The sequence below is a fragment of the Macaca mulatta genome, chromosome 16, assembly GCF_049350105.2.
Source record: "Macaca mulatta isolate MMU2019108-1 chromosome 16, T2T-MMU8v2.0, whole genome shotgun sequence".
NCBI classification, from domain to species: Eukaryota; Metazoa; Chordata; class Mammalia; order Primates; family Cercopithecidae; genus Macaca; species Macaca mulatta.
Genome location: NC_133421.1, coordinates 73097718 through 73113960, shown reverse-complemented (window position 1 = coordinate 73113960; position 16243 = coordinate 73097718). Strand labels below are relative to the sequence as shown.

At 38.4% G+C, this 16243-nt stretch overlaps 1 protein-coding gene across 4 annotated transcripts in view; it reads right to left on the bottom strand.

Annotated features, from left to right (window-relative positions):
• TANC2 (tetratricopeptide repeat, ankyrin repeat and coiled-coil containing 2) overlaps nt 1-16243 on the bottom strand; it is a 475420-nt gene that overhangs the window by 118432 nt on the left and 340745 nt on the right. The gene's annotated exons all lie outside the window — the stretch shown is intronic.

Here is a 16243-nt window from a genome sequence, read left to right as displayed (position 1 = left end):
TTGAACCACTTACACACCACAAGGTGGGATATAGAGATGGTGGCTTACTTGAGAAAACACAGACACACACACACATACATGTGTGCACTCTCATTTAAAACTGCCTGAAAGCCACTAGAACAACCGAGCATTTTAAAAAGGATAAACATTCCAAAAGTAGTGCAAATAATTTAAAATATAAAGCCAAATTCTGACAACAGAAACAAAATGCCCAAAGTTTTCATTAACTAAAGTGGGGTTGTTGGGGGGTTAGGGGAAGCTGTGGAGATAAAGCTACAGGGTCACTTATAATTCCCTGATTCACATTTCTGCAACACAATTTACTCTTGTATTTATTAATAATTTCAACTTTTACTTTAGATTCAAGCGGGCACACGTCAGATTTGTTATCTGGGTATAGTGTGTGATGCTGAGGTTTGGGGTATGAATTATTCTGTCCCTCAGGTACTAAGCACAGTACCTAACAGTTTTTTGACCCTTGCCCCCTCCACTTCTTCCCCCATCTAGCAGTCCCCAGCGTCTACTGTTACCATCTTTACATCAATGAGCCATGGGTACTCATTGTTTAGCTCCCATTTACAAGTGAGAACATGTATAATTTGTTTTTTTTTTGTTACTGTGTTAATTCACTTCGGATAATGGTCTTTAGCTGCATCCATGATGCTGCAAAGGACATGACTCCATTCTTTTTTATGGCTGCATAGTATTCCACAGCGTATATGCACCACATTTTCTTTATCCTATCCACCACTGATGGGCACCAAGGGAGACTCCATGTCTTTGTTACTGTGACTAGTGCTTTGATGAACATATGTATGCATATGTCTTTTTGGTAGAACGAAAAAACTCCTCTTTCAAAATCCATACCTATAATTATAGAATTCGATGAAAAATTAACTTTAGTTTGCCAAAAATCCTTTTAAAATCAGTGTCTTATAGCTAATAGATTCTATTTTACTTTTCTTGAACATTATCTTACTGAGATAAAATTCACAAACCATAAAATTCACTTTTTAAAAATATACAATTCAGTGGTTTTTAGTATATTCACTAAGTTCTGCAACCATCACTACTATCTATCCCCAAACACTTTCATCACCCCAAAGAAATCCTATATCCATTAGCTGTCACACCCAATCCTCATTCCTCCCAGTCCCTGGCAATCAGTAATCTACTTTGCCTGTAAAGGTTTGCCTATTTTGGACATTTCATATAAATAGAATCATAGAGTATGTGGCCTTTTACTTCTGACTTCTTTTACTTGGCTTAATATTATTCATTACTTTATTGCTGAATAATATTCCATTGTAAGGATATACCATATTTTGTTTATCAGTTAATAAACATTTGGGCTGCTTCCACTTTTTGGCTGATTAATGCTGCTATGAACATTCATGTACAACTTTTATGTGAACATATGTTTTCAGTCCTCTTGGCTATATATCTAGGAGTGAAATGTCTGGTTCATATGGAAACTCTCAGGTTCACCTTTTTGAGAAACCGCCCAACTGTTTTCTCTATTTGGTTTTTACTATATTCTTATTCAATATATTTTCACTATAGAAAACTTAGGAATAGTAGATAAAATAATAACTGTGTTTCCATTAGCTAGAGAGAAATGCTATTAGTGTGTATTCTGAGTTTTGCCTGTACCATATATATTTATTTTAAAAACAAAAATGGGATTATACTATATATACTGTTTCATCATTTACTTTTTTCACTTAGCAATATAGTGTGAACATTTCTCTACATAACACATAAATCTATATTATCATTTTTTTTTTTTTTTTTTTTTTTTTATTTTATGGAGACGGAGTCTCGCTCTGTCGCCCAGGCTGGAGTGCAGTGGCCGGATCTCAGCTCACTGCAAGCTCCACCTCCTGGGTTCACATCATTCTCCTGCCTTAGCCTCCCGAGTAGCTGGGACTACAGGAGCCCGCCACCTCGCCCGGCTAGTTTTTTGTATTTTTTAGTAGAGACGGGGTTTCACCGTGTTAGCCAGCATAGTCTCGATCTCCTGACCTCATGATCCACCCGTCTCGGCCTCCCAAAGTGCTGTGATAACAGGCTTGAGCCACCGCGCCTGGCCTATTATCATTTTTAATATGTGTAGGCTCTTCTATTATATCACTAAGTTATACATTATCTAACCAATATCTTACTGTTGTATGTTTAGATTATTTTGGTTTTCCACTGTTACAATCACAGCTAACAATGAAATAGCCTTTATTATATGCCAGAAACTATTTCTAAGCATGCTAACTTGCACAACCATCGGATGTGTTATTACTACTTTGATTTTATAGACAAAACAGAGGCAAAAAGACCTTAAGTTATTTGCCTAAGGTCTTTTACCAATCTGAATCTTATTTACTATGCTCTAGTTCCTCTCACGAAAAGCAGTACTACAAGCAGTGGTACAACACATATCATTATATATTCACCTTGGCACACCTGCCTTATTTTTCTTGAAACAAAATGCTAGAAGTGAAAATTTCTGGGTCAATGGGTTGTGTTTTTGATACACCTTACCAAATTGATCTCCAGAAAGATTATACTGGTTACATGAAAATGACCACATCCCTCTCAGTTTCATCATCATGGGGTAGTATTATTATTCTTAGTCTCTGTTAATCTAGTTAAGAATGGCATCTCATTGTGTTTAATATATGTTTTGAGTATGAAAAGTAATTTTTTGTGTGTGTGTGAAAGGTGATTTTTTAAAAACATGTGTACTGGCTATCTGCATTCTTTTGTGAATTGCCTGTTCATGGCTTTTACTCACATTTCTATTGGAATGCCTGTGTTTGCCTTACTGAATTTGTGAGAACATTTTTAACCCTGAAGACATTAATCTTTTGCCTTTCATATTTATTTTTTGCAAATAATTTATTCAGTTCTTTGCCTTTAAAATTTTTCTTTCTTCCTTTAATTTTAGAAATAATCTTTTTCTTTTTTAGAGACGGAATCTTGCTGTGTTGCCCTGGCTGGAGTGCAGTGGCGCAATCTCGGTTCACTGCAACCTCTGCCTCCCAGGTTCAAGTGATTCTCCTGCCTCAGCCTCCTGAGTAGCTGGGAGTACAGGCGCGTGCAACCACACCAGGCTAATTTTTGTATTTTTAGTAGAGATGGGGTTTCACCATGTTGGCCAGGCTGGTCTCCAACTCCTGACCTTAAGTGATCCGCCCACCTCGGCCTCCCAAAGCGCTGGGATTACAGGCGTGAGCCACCAAACCTGGCCTCTGCCTTTTATTTTAATTTGTAAAAGTTGAAAAAGTTTATGTCATCAAACTTGTCAGTCTTTTTCTTTATGGGTTCTGCCTTTAGTGTTGTTCTTTGAAAGTTCCCTCTTAATCCAAGAGTATAAAAAATTAATATTTTTTTTTCTAGTGCTTTTTTGAGTCTGGTATAGAGTAGGGATCTGACTTTATTTTTTTTCCCCAAATGGTTAACAAATTTTATCAGTGATAATTCAAATTATCACCAATGTGTAAAGCCTACTTGATCTTATTTATATTGGGTTTGTTTGTAAGTTATCTAGTTTGTTCCACTTATCTGTAAGCCTGCTACTTTTGCAGAAGTGTCACACTGATTTAGTTGTTATTATGTTTAGTTAATTGTGAGTCTCCCATCATTATTCTTATTTTTTTCAATAGATTTTGAAAAATAGTTTCAAAAATAATTTCCAGAATTAGTTTGAAATTTACCATAAGAAATATTTTCCATTTTATTCACTCAGTTCTGACCGTTAATCAGAAAATGCTCCATTTAAGTTTCATTAAATAGATTTCTTGAAATAACCATAAAACATCTTCTTAAACCAAAGACAGATAATTATTTCATCTTAGCAGATATACATTACATATTTGAAAATAATGATTTAGTTTTAATGTCATATTTTAAAAACCCAGATAATTCACACAATTTAGAAAGCAAACATTTAAAAATGTTTATCTTTGAGATAACCAAGTAAATACAAATTAAAGCAAACTATATATACCATTAGAAAAAAATAGGGTTTTTTGGTATATAATCATTTCAAAACCATCTTTTGAAAAAATATTCATTTTTATAGTTACTGGTAGCACTGTAAATGTGTCCAACTTTTAGAGAACTGACATTTTGTAAATGCCAATTTGACCTTAAAATCCTGTTCTGGGAACTTACTCTAAGGAAATGATTCATAAGAAAAGTGCAAACACACAGACACACACACACACACACACACAGTTTTTTGCAGCATGTATGGTGTTAGTAAAGGTGATTTAGTAAACTATGGTATACCTACCGAAAATTACATAGACATTAAAACAGAAAGCAATATTTTGCAGAATCATGGAAATGTGGAAGTATTTATGAAATAAAATTTACTAAAACAGTAGAATAAAAACAGAATATATATTATGATTACAATTTACAGTATATACAGATGGAAGGTAACAATACTCCAAAACAAAAATAGTGAAGGTATGATATGATTAGTTATACCTTTAATTATAATTTAAAAAATTTTTCAATAGGAATATTAGCTGTATTTTAAAAAAGCTGCAAAATGAATTGGTTATTTTACCCAAAGACAAAATAAGCAAATATTTTATCACAATCGCAAATTACTCTGTCATGCATGGGTGAATATAACTACTGCCAAATCCAACAACTAATTAAACTACATCAATTGAGACAAGCAAGCATATATATCCTGGCTATCTCTCTCCCACTTTTATTGTGTATACATTTTTAGAAAATGAAAACAAAGTATATGTAGTTAAAAATTTTAACTACTGTAGCTATAGAATGATTTTAAAAATCAAAAAATATATAAATATATAAAATTAGCTATTTTTGCCAGGACAGTCTGAATGTCAGGCTGAGCACTTGGTTTATACTTCCTTTGAGTGACAGGCAGTGATGACCCACTGAAGTGGACCTAATACTAGGGTAGACTCACTGGAGAGGGAAGACAGACTGGAGAAGACTACTCACTGTAATAGTCTCAGAAAATGTGATGAAGGCCTGAAACTGGGAGATACCAATGAAACTGGAAAGAGTGATTATGTAGGACCTGTCAAAAAACTAGATGTAGAGGGATACGGAGGGGAAGAAGCCAAAGATTTTTCCACAGTTTCAAGTCTGAGGGATTATGGAGCTGAAGAGTACCCAAATTAAAATATATGAAGAAATTTACTATGGGATAGAAATAGCTTTCCTGCTTTCTTTCTGTTATATAAAGGCCTTCCCCCACTAAATATGAATTAGAGATGTAATTTCCTCAACATCTGGGAGGAAAGGATTAAAACTCTGGATACGGGCTGGGCAAGGAGGCTCATGCCTGTAATCCCAGCACTCTGGGAGGCCGAGGTGGGTGGATCACGAGGTCACGAGATTGACACCAACCTGGCTAACATGGTGAAACCCTGTCTCTACTAAAAATACAAAAAATTAGCTGGGCATGGCGGTGGGTGCCTGTAGTCCCAGCTACTTGGGAGGCTGAGGCAGGAGAATGGCATGAACCCGGGAGGCAGAGCTGGCACTGAGTTGAGATTGCACCACTGCACTCCAGCCTGGGCAACAGAGTGAGACTCTGTCTCAAAAAAAAAAAAAAAAAAAAACACACACACACACACACAAACCACACACACAAAACACAAAAAACAAAACAAAACAAAAAGACTCTGGATACATTAGAGTATGCTCAAATTTAAATTTCAACTGCATTAAACAAAATTGTTCACTGAATTAATCTCTATAGAAAATCAAAGAACCACACCAATATTCTTCTGTGATTATGTGACAGTTCTATATTCATACAAGCCCTGAAACTCTGAGTTTGAATTCTACAGAATATAAAAATGTAGCAGAAATCCTCTTTATTTTATTTAAGGCCTTTATTTTATGTAGGCCACTGAAATGAGGAATATGTGTAGGATGAAGGTCTGAATATCTTAGACAAGTTAGCCGATAATTATTTTTAGATTACATTGGGGGAAAGAAACTTACATGAATTGATATAAGCACTTGCTAACATATAAAAGGGCAGTAGGGTGAGAGGAGTAAGGAGCTCATAAAATAAGAACTAATAAAGTAACGGTAGTTTTCTAGAAAAGAAAGGGTCCTTCTCATCAACTACTCCTATTGCTACCCTGGACTGAGGCTGGAATGACCAGTGCTGGCACTGGGCCTGTCTGATGATAAAAGGACCATATCACTCCCCTACACAAAACCCTCCAGTGTTTCTTTATTGCATTTAGAATAAAATCAAAACTCCCTCCCACAGTGCTCAAGGCTCTAGATGATTTGGACCCTGCCTACCCACCCCTGCAGGCATCTCACATCACTTCCCCCTCAGTCTATGCCCCAGCTCTTCTGGTTTTCCAGTTTCTCGTTTCAGCGTAAATGCTACTATGTTAGAGGGGCTTCCCCTGATAAGCTTTTAAAGTTGGTTTCCCTACTGCTTACCTTTTTTTTTTTTTTTTTTTTTTTTAAGAGACATGGTCCTGTTCTGTTTCACAGGCTGGAGAGGCAATCACAGCTCACTGCAGCCTCAAATTCCAGGGCTCAAGCAATCCTCCTGCCTTAGCCTCCCAAGTAGCTGGGACTACAGGCATGTGCCACCATACGCGACTATTTTTAAAAAACTGTTTGAAGAAATGGGGTCTTGCTATGTTGCTTAGGCTGGTTTTGAACTCCTGGCCTCAAGTGATCTTACCTTGGCCTCCCAAAGTGCTGGGATTACATGTGTGAGCCACCATACCTGGCCCCCATAATTTTCTTTTTGCCAGAGGGCTTATTTGTTTTTCTTGGAGAATGCATCAAAAATACTAATTATTTTATATTCTTATCACATATCACAATCTAACAATATTTATTCTCTTGTTTTCTTGCTTATTCCTGTCTTCTTAACTAGAATGCAATTTCTATGAAGGTAGGAATCATCATTGTATCAGTACACAGTCTGTGCTACATAGTAAAGGCACAGTAAATATCTGTTGAATGAATGAATATTGAAGAAGGGAATCAGAGTTTTATTAAAATAATTTTTATGTATTAGTAGAGGAGATGAGTGAAGTATTTTGTCATTATGGGTGTCATTATATCACACACCTCCTGAGTATAATTAAAATGAAAGTTCCTGCTATTTAACTAAGAATTAAACTTAACCAAGCAATCCCAGTCTGTCAAGTCTTACGAATTTTTCCTTAGAAAGATCTCTTCTAACAGTCACCTCTGTTCATTTCCAACTGCTTCCACCTAGCTCAGGCTTTTGCTACATTTACTCTCCTTCCTTCCAACCTGGCTTCCCTTACTTCCTGCCTCAGTCACTCCGTTTTGAGTATTCCAACTCTTTATTACAATGACTGCATCATGTCATTCCCTTCTAGCGCTTCCAAAGGTGCAGTTTTCTACTGTATCAAATCTAAGCTAAGCTCCTCCCCAGGTTCTGACGGCTCTCTGTAACATGGCTCAATTCTGTCGTGTCCATGCTTCACAGCCCACCACCATGTGCTATCTGAGGCAGACAAGGCAATCTTCACAGAGTACCCTCACAAACTGCTCCATTCCAGTTCCTGTGCCTTAGTGCAGGTTGTCCCTTTTACCTGAAATGCCCAACTTCTTCTCTTCATACCATGTCCAGATATTACGGTCAAGGTTAATTTTCATCTTCTTCATAATCTTCCTTAATCAATCTAGTCCTCATTTATTTTCCTCTTCCCAAACTAAGTTTACTCCATATAATTTAGTGCTTAATTATATGCTGATTTACACTACTTATTAACATTTTAAATCTTGTTTTTCCAACCAGACTGCAAGCTCTTAGAGAAAAGATAATAATGTCTAGCACAGTTTTAAATACAGACTATATGTGAAAGACAGAAGAAAAAAGGGAAATCATAGCGGGCGGGGCCAAGATGGCTGACTAGAAGCAGAAGCGATCAGAGGCTCCCATTGAAAAGAACCATAACATAACACTGTGTGAATCCTGCATCGGCAACCAAGGTATCCAGGTTCTGTCATCAGAACTGACTAGGTGGCTGGTATGACCCACAGAGAGGAAGGAAGAGCAGTGTGTTACAGCGGCCCACGTGAGAGCCACACGGGGTAGGGGAGTCACCCCCAGACAAGGTAGGCAGTGAGTGAGTACGCTACCCAGCCTGGGAAAACATGTTTTTTCCATGGAACTGGGCAACCCATGGATCGGAAGATCCTATTCGTGAGCCCACACCACCAAGACCTAGCGTCCCAACCATGGAGCCGCAGAGATTCTCAACAGCCACTCAGCTAGAATGTGCTTAAGACTGCCAAGCTCCTGGGGGGAGGGGAGGCAGTGACCCAGTGACCAGCACCACAGCTGCAGCTGCCTGCTGTCTAAGCCATTTGAGCTCCTTGGGGAAGGGGCAACAGTGAACAATAGGACTTGATAGCTGCCTAACACACTAAGCTTCCTGGGCAGGGGAAGGGCAGCAGCCATCTCTATAGCTCTAGGCTGCGTTTTTCCCCTGCTGGAGCAAGGGAAGCTGGATGGCTTGGTTCCAAGAGGTGTCCTCCATAGCTGAACACACTGGCTGTTGTGGACTGCGGACAGAGTGCCTCTTCAGGCCTGACCCATTCTCCCTCATTGGGCGGGGGCTCCCTGCAGGAACTCCAACAACTCCAGCCAGGGACTCCAGGACAGAACTCTAATCTCCCTGGGCCTGAGCCCCTAGGTGAAGGGGTGGTCACAGTCTCCATGGACCAGCAGACTTAGTCTTTGCTCCTGCATAGTTCTGAGGAATCCAGGCAGCCCAGACAAGGCCCTCTACACAGCAAAGCACAGCCTGTCCACCAAGGGACAGTCAAAGTGCTTTGTTAATAAACAGGTCCTGCTCCCCGTGCCACCCAACTGGGTGAGAATCTCCAACAGGGGTTGTCAGACACCCTATACAGAAGTGTTCCTATTGGCATCAGGTCGGTGCCCCTCGAGGTCAGAGATCCCAGAGGAAGGAGCAGGCACGCATCTTTGCTGCTCTTCAGCCTCCTCAAGCGACATCTCCAGGCACAGGAGCGAACCAGATGAATAGGGCCTGAAGTGAACCCCAAGCAAACTGCAGCAGCCCTACAAAAGAGGGACCTGACCATTGGAAGAAAAACAAACAAACAGAAAGCAATAACAGCATCAACAACAAAATACCCACAAAAACCCCATCCGAGGGTCAGCAGCCTCAAAGATCAATACTAGACAGACTCATAAAGATGAGAAAGAATTAATGCTAAATGCTGAAAACTCAAAAGGCCAGAGTGTCTCTTCTCCTCCAAATGATCGCAATGCCTCTCCTGCAAGGGCGCAGAACTGGATGAAGGATGAGATGGACGAATTGATAGAAGTCGGCTTCAGAAGGTGGGTAATAAACTCTGCTGAGCTAAAGTAGCATGTTCTAACCCAATGCAAAGAAGCTAAGAACCTTGATAAAGGTTATAGGAGTTGCTAACCGGGTTAGGGAGGAACATAAATGACCTGATGGAGCTGAAAAACACAGCACGAGAACTTTGTGAAGCATACACAAGTATCAACAGCTGAATCAACCAAGCAGAAAGATATCAAGACCATCTTGTCAAAATAAGGCATGCAGACAAGATTAGAGAAAAAAGAATGAAAAGGAATGAAACAAAACCTCTGAGAAATATGGGACTATGTAAAAAGACCGAACCTATGATTAACTGGGGAACCAGAAAGAGAAGAGGAGAATGGAACCAAGTTGAAAAACACGCTTCAGGATATTATCCAGGAGAACCTCCCCAGCCTAGCAAGACAGGCCAACATTCAGATTCAAGAAACACAGAAAACCCCAGTAAGATACTACACGAGAAGATCAACCCCAAGACACATAATCATCAGATTCTCCAAGGTTGAAATGAAGGAAGAAATGTTAAGGGCAGCCAGAGAGAAAGGCCAGGTCACCTACAAAGGGAAGCCCATCAGACTAACAGCAGACCTCTCAGCAGAAACCCTACAAGCCAGAAGACAGTGGGGGCCAATATTCAACATTCTTAAAGAATTTTCAACTCAGGATTTCACATCCAGCCAAACTAAGCTTCATAAACAAAGGAGAAATAAAATCCTTTCCAGATAAGCAAATGCTGAGGGATTTTGTCACCACAAGGCCTGCCTTGCAAGAGCTCCTGAAGGAAGCACTAAATATGGAAAGGAAAAACTGGTACCAGCTACTTCAAAAACACACCAAAATATAAAGACAAATGACACTACGAAGAAACTGCATCAACTAGTGTGTGAAATAACCAGATAGCATCATGACAGGGTCAAATTCACACATAACAATATTAACCTTAAATGTAAATGGACTAAATGCTCCAATTAAAAGACACAGACGGCCGGGCACAGTGGCTCATGCCTATAATCCCAGCACTTTAGGAGGCTCAGGCAGGTGGATCACCTGAGTCCAGGAGTTCGAGACCAGCCTGGCCAACATGGCAAAACCGTCTCTACTAAAAATACAAACATTAGCCGGGCATGGTGGCGCATGCCTGTAATCCCAGCTACTAGGGCGGCTGAAGCAGGAGGATCCCTTGAACCTGGGAGGTGGAGGCTGCAGTGAGTCGAGATCATGCGACTGCACTCTGGCTTGGGCAACAGAGTGAGGCTTTATCTCAAAACAAAGAAAACCTGACACAGACTGGCAAATTGGGTAAAGAGTCAAGACCCATCAGTGTGTTGTATTCAGGAGTCCCATCTCATGTGCAAAGACACACATAGGCTCAAAATAAAGGGATGGAGGAAAATTTACCAAGCAAATGGAAAGCAAAAAAAAGAAGGGGTTGCAAATTTTTGTCAAATCCTAGTCTTTGACAAAACAGACTTTAAACTAACAAAGATCAAAAAAGACAAAGGGGGCATTATGTAATGGTAAAGGGATCAATTCAACAATAAGAACTATCCTAAATATATTGCACCCAATACAGGAGCATCCAGATTCATCAAACAAGTTCTTAGAGACCTACAAAGACCATCAAACAAGTTCTTAGAGACCTACACAGTAATAGTGGAAGACTTTAATACCCCACTGTCAATATTAGACAGACCAATGAGACAGAATATTAACAAGGATATTCAGGACTTGAACTCAGCTCTGGATCAAGTGGACGTGATAGACATCAACTCTCCACTCCAAATCAACAGAATATACATTCTTCTCAGTGCCACATGGCACTTATTCTAAAATCAACCACATAATTGGAAGTAAAACACTCCTCAGCAAATGCAAAATAACTGAAATAACAAAAAACAGTTTCTCAGACCACAGTGCAATCAAATTAGAACTCAGGATTAAGAAACTCACTTAAAACCAAACAACTGCATGAAAACTGAACAACTTGCTCCTGAATGACTCCTGGGTAAATAATTAAACTAAGGCAGAAATCAAGAAGTTCTCTGAAACCAAGGAGAACAAAGACATAACTTACCAGAATCTCTAGGACACAGCTAAAGCAGTGTCAAGAGGGAAATTTATAGCACTAAATGCCCACATCGGAAAGCCAGAAAGATCTCAAATTGACACCCTAACATCACAATTAAAGGAACTAGAGAAGCAAGAGCAAACAAATCCAAAAGCTTGCAGAAGACAAGAAATAACTAAGATCAGAGCAGAACTGAAGAGTAAAGAGACATGAAAAATCCTTCAAACAATTAATTAATCTAGGAGCTGGTTTTTGAAAAAATTAACAAAATAGACCGCTAGCAAGACTAATAAGAAAAGAGAGAAGACTCAAATAGACACAATAAAAAATGATGAAAGGGGTATCACCACTGACCCCACAGAAATACAAACTACCACCAGAGAATAGTATAAACACCTCTATGCAAATAAACTACAAAATCTAGAAGAAATGGATAAACTCCTGGACACATATACCCTCCCAAGGCTGAACCATGAAGAAGTTGAGTTCCTGAATAGACCAGTAACAAGTTCTGAAATTGAGGTAGTAATTAAGAGCCTACCAACTGAAAAAGTCCAGGACCAGATGGATTCACAGCCGAATTCTACCAGAGGTACAAAGAGGAGCTGGTAACTTTGCCAAACAATTAAAAAGGAGGAACTCCTCCTTTACTCATTTTATGAGGTGAGCATCATCCTTATACCAAAACCTGGCAGAGACACAATAAAAAAGAAAATGTTAGGCCAATATCCCTGATGAATACTGATGCAAAAATCCTCAATAAAATGCTGGCAAACCAAATCCAGCAGCACATCAAAAAGCTTACCCACCACAATCAAGTCGGCTTCATCCCTGGGACGCAAGACTGGTTCAACATATGCAAATCAATAAACACAATCTATCGCATAAACAGAACCAATGACAAAAACCACATGATAATCTCAACAGATACAGAAAAGGCCTTTGATAAAATTCAACATCCCTTCATGCTAAAATCTCTTAATAAACTAAGTATTGATGGAACATATCTCAAAATAATAAGAGCTATTTATGACAAACCCACAGCCAATATCATACTGAATGGGCTAAAGCTGGAAGCATTCCCTTTGAAAACTGGCACAAGACAAGGATACCCTCTCTCACCACTCCTATTCAACATACTATTGCAAGTTTTGGCCAGGGCAATCAGGCAAGAGAAGGAGGTAAAGCATATTCACATAGGATGAGAGGAAACCAAATTGTCTGTTTGCAGATGACATGATTCTGTATTTAGAAAACCCCATCATCTCAGCCCAACAACTCCTTAAGCTGATAAGCAACTTCAGCAAGTCTCAGGATACAAAATCAATGTGCAAAAACCACAAGCATTCCTAGACACCAACATTAGACAAGCAGAGAGCCAAATCATGGATGAACTCCCATTCACAATCACTACAAAGAGAATAAAATACCTAGGAATACAGCTAACAAGGGATGTGAAGGACCTCTTCAAGGAGAACTACAAACCACTGCTCAAGGAAATAAGAAAGGACATAAACAAATGGAAAAGCGTTCCATGCTCATGGATAGTAAGAATCAATATTATGAAAATGGATATTCTGCTCAAAGTAATTTATAGATTCAATGTTATTCCCATCAAACTACCATTGAGATTCTTCACAGAATTAGAAAAAACTACTTTAAAATTCATATGGAACAAAAAAAGAGCCTGTATAGCCAAGATAATCCTAAGCAAAAAGAACAAAGCTGGAAGCATCATGCTACCTGACTTCAAACTATACTACAAGGCTATAGTAACCAAAATAGCATGGTGCTGGTACCAAAACATACATACAGACCAATGGAACAGAACAGAGACCTCAGAAATAACACCACACATCTACAACCATCTGATCTTTGACAAACCTGACAAAAACAAACAATGGGGAAAGGACTCCCTATTTAATAAATGGTGCTGGGAAAACTGGCTAACCATATGCAGAAAACTGAAACTGGACCCCTTCCTTACACCTTAGACAAAAATTAACTCAAGATGGATTTAAGACCTAAATGTAAAATCCCAAACCATAAAAACCCTAGAAGAAAATTTAGATAATACCATTCAGGACATAGGCATGGGCAAAGACTTCATGATAAAAATGCAAAAAACAATTGCTGCAAAAGCCAAAATTGACAAGTGGGATCTAATTAAACTAAAGAGCTTCTGCACAGCAAAAGAAACCATCATCAGAGTGAATAGGCAATCTACAGAATGGGAGAAAGTTTTTGCAACCTACCCATCTGACAAAGGTCTAATATCCACAATTTACAAGGAACTTAAACAAATTTACAAGAAAAAAAACAACCCCATCAAAAAGTGGGCAAAGAATATGAATAGACACTTCACAAAAGAAGACATTTATGCAGCCAACAAGCATACAAAAAAAAAAAAAAAAAAAAAAAGCTTAACATCACTGACCATTAGAGAAATGCAAATCAAAACCACAATGATATATCATCTCACACCAGTCAGAATGGCAATTATTAAAAAGTCAGGAAACAATAGATGCTGGTGAGGCTGTGGAGAAACAGGAACACTTTTACACTGTTGGTGAGAATGTAAATTAGTTCAAAAACTGTGGAAGTCAGTGTGGCGATTCCTCAAAGGATCTAGAATCAGAAATACCATTTAACCCAGCAATCCCATTACTATACCTAAAGCAACATAAATCATTTTACTGTAAAGACACATGCACACATATGTTTACTGCAGCACTATTTACGATAGCAAAGATATGGAATCAACCCAAATGCCCATATATGATAGACTGGATAAATAAAATGTGGTATATATGTACCATGGAATACTACGCAGCCATAAAAAGGAATGAGATCATGTCCTTTGCAGGGACAAAGATGAAGCTGGAAGACTTCATCCTCAGTAAACTAACGCAGAAACAGAAAACCAAACACCACATGTTCTCACTCATAAGTGGGAGTTGAACAATGAGAATACAAGGACACAGGGAGGGAAACAACACACACCATGGCCAGTCGGGGGATGTGGGGACAAGAGGAGGAAGAGCATTAGGACAAATAACTAATGCATGTGGGGCTTAAAACCTAGATGCTGGGTTGATAGGTGCAGCAAACCACCATGGCACATGTATACCTACGTAACAAACCTACAAGTTCTGCATTTGTATCTTGGAACTTAAAGTAAAATAAAATAAATAAATAAAAAGGGAAATCTCACGATTGTAGATTTTTATATATATTCTTCACAGAATTTTTAAAAATCAAGGTGAAATGTAAAATTAACCACTTTAAAGTGTACAATTCAATGGCATCTAGTACATTCACAATATTGCACAACTGCCACTTCTATCTAGTTCCAAAACATTTTTGTTGCTGCAAAAGAAAACCCTATATTACTAAAGAGTTATTCTCCATTGCTCCCTTCCCACATCTCTGGAAAACAGCAATTTGCTTTTTGTGTCTGTGGATTTACTTATTTGGATATCTCACACATGAGATGTGACATTTTGTGTCTGTCTTCTCTCACTTAGCGTAATTCAAGGTTCATTCATGTTGTAGCTTGTATCAGTACTTCATTCCTTTTGATGGTTGAGTAACATACATTGTACGTATATACCATGATGCTGATCCATTCATCCACTGATGCATATTTGGATTGTTTCTACCTTTGGCTACTGTGAATAGTGGTGCTCTGTATATTCCTGGGTATGTATTTGAGCTCCTGTTTTCAATTCTTTGGCGCAGATACTTAAAAATGAAATTATTGGATCATATAGCAATTCTATGTTTAACTATTCGACAGTGGCTGTCCTATTTTACATTCCCACCAGCAATGTACAAGAGTTCATATTTTTCCAAATCCTCATTAATACTTGTTAGTTTATTTTTGTTTTTATTATAGCCATCTTAGTGGGTGTAAAATAGTATCTCACTGTGATTTTAATTTGCATTCCCTAATGACTAATGATGCTGAACATCTTTTCATAAGCTAGAGGTCTGTGTATCTTCTTTGAAAAATGTCTACTCAAGTCATTTATTCATTTTTAAATTGGGTTGTCTTTCTGTTGTTCATTTGTAGGAGTTTTTTATATATTCTGGATACTAGATCCTTATCAGATACATGATTTGCAAATATTATCTCCCATTTTGTGGGCTGTCTTTTCATTTTCTTCGTAGTGTCCTTTGATACACAAAGTTAATTTTAATGAAGTTCAAAATATTATTTTGGTTACTGTTGTTCCTCATGGTTTTGGTGTAATAGCTAAGAATCTTTTGCCCAATCTAAGGTCATGAGGATTTTTCCTGTACTCTTTTTCTAAGAGTCTTATAGTTGTAGCTCTTATGTATCTGTAGGTTAGGCTGTTGATTCATTTTGAGTTGATTTTTCTGTATGGTGTGAGGTAGGGCCCAACTTCATTCTTTTGCAGGTAGATATCCAGTTGTCCCAGCACCATTTGCTGAACAGACTATTCTTTCCTAGACTTAGCACCCTTGTTGAAAAGCAATTGGCTATAGATGTATAGGGTTTATTTCTGGACTTTCAATTGTATTACATTGGCCTTTATGTGTATTCCTATGCCAGTATCACAGTGTTTTGATTAATATAGCTTTAGGATGTTTTGAAATTGGGACGTTTGACACTTCCAACTTTGTTCTTCTTTTTCAATATCATTTTGGCTATTCAGGGCCCTTGCACGTCCATGTGAATTTGAGAATTTTCTTTTCCATTCCTGCCCAACAGGCTATTGGAATTTTGTTAAGGATTGTGTTGTATGTGTAGACTGCTTTGGGTAGT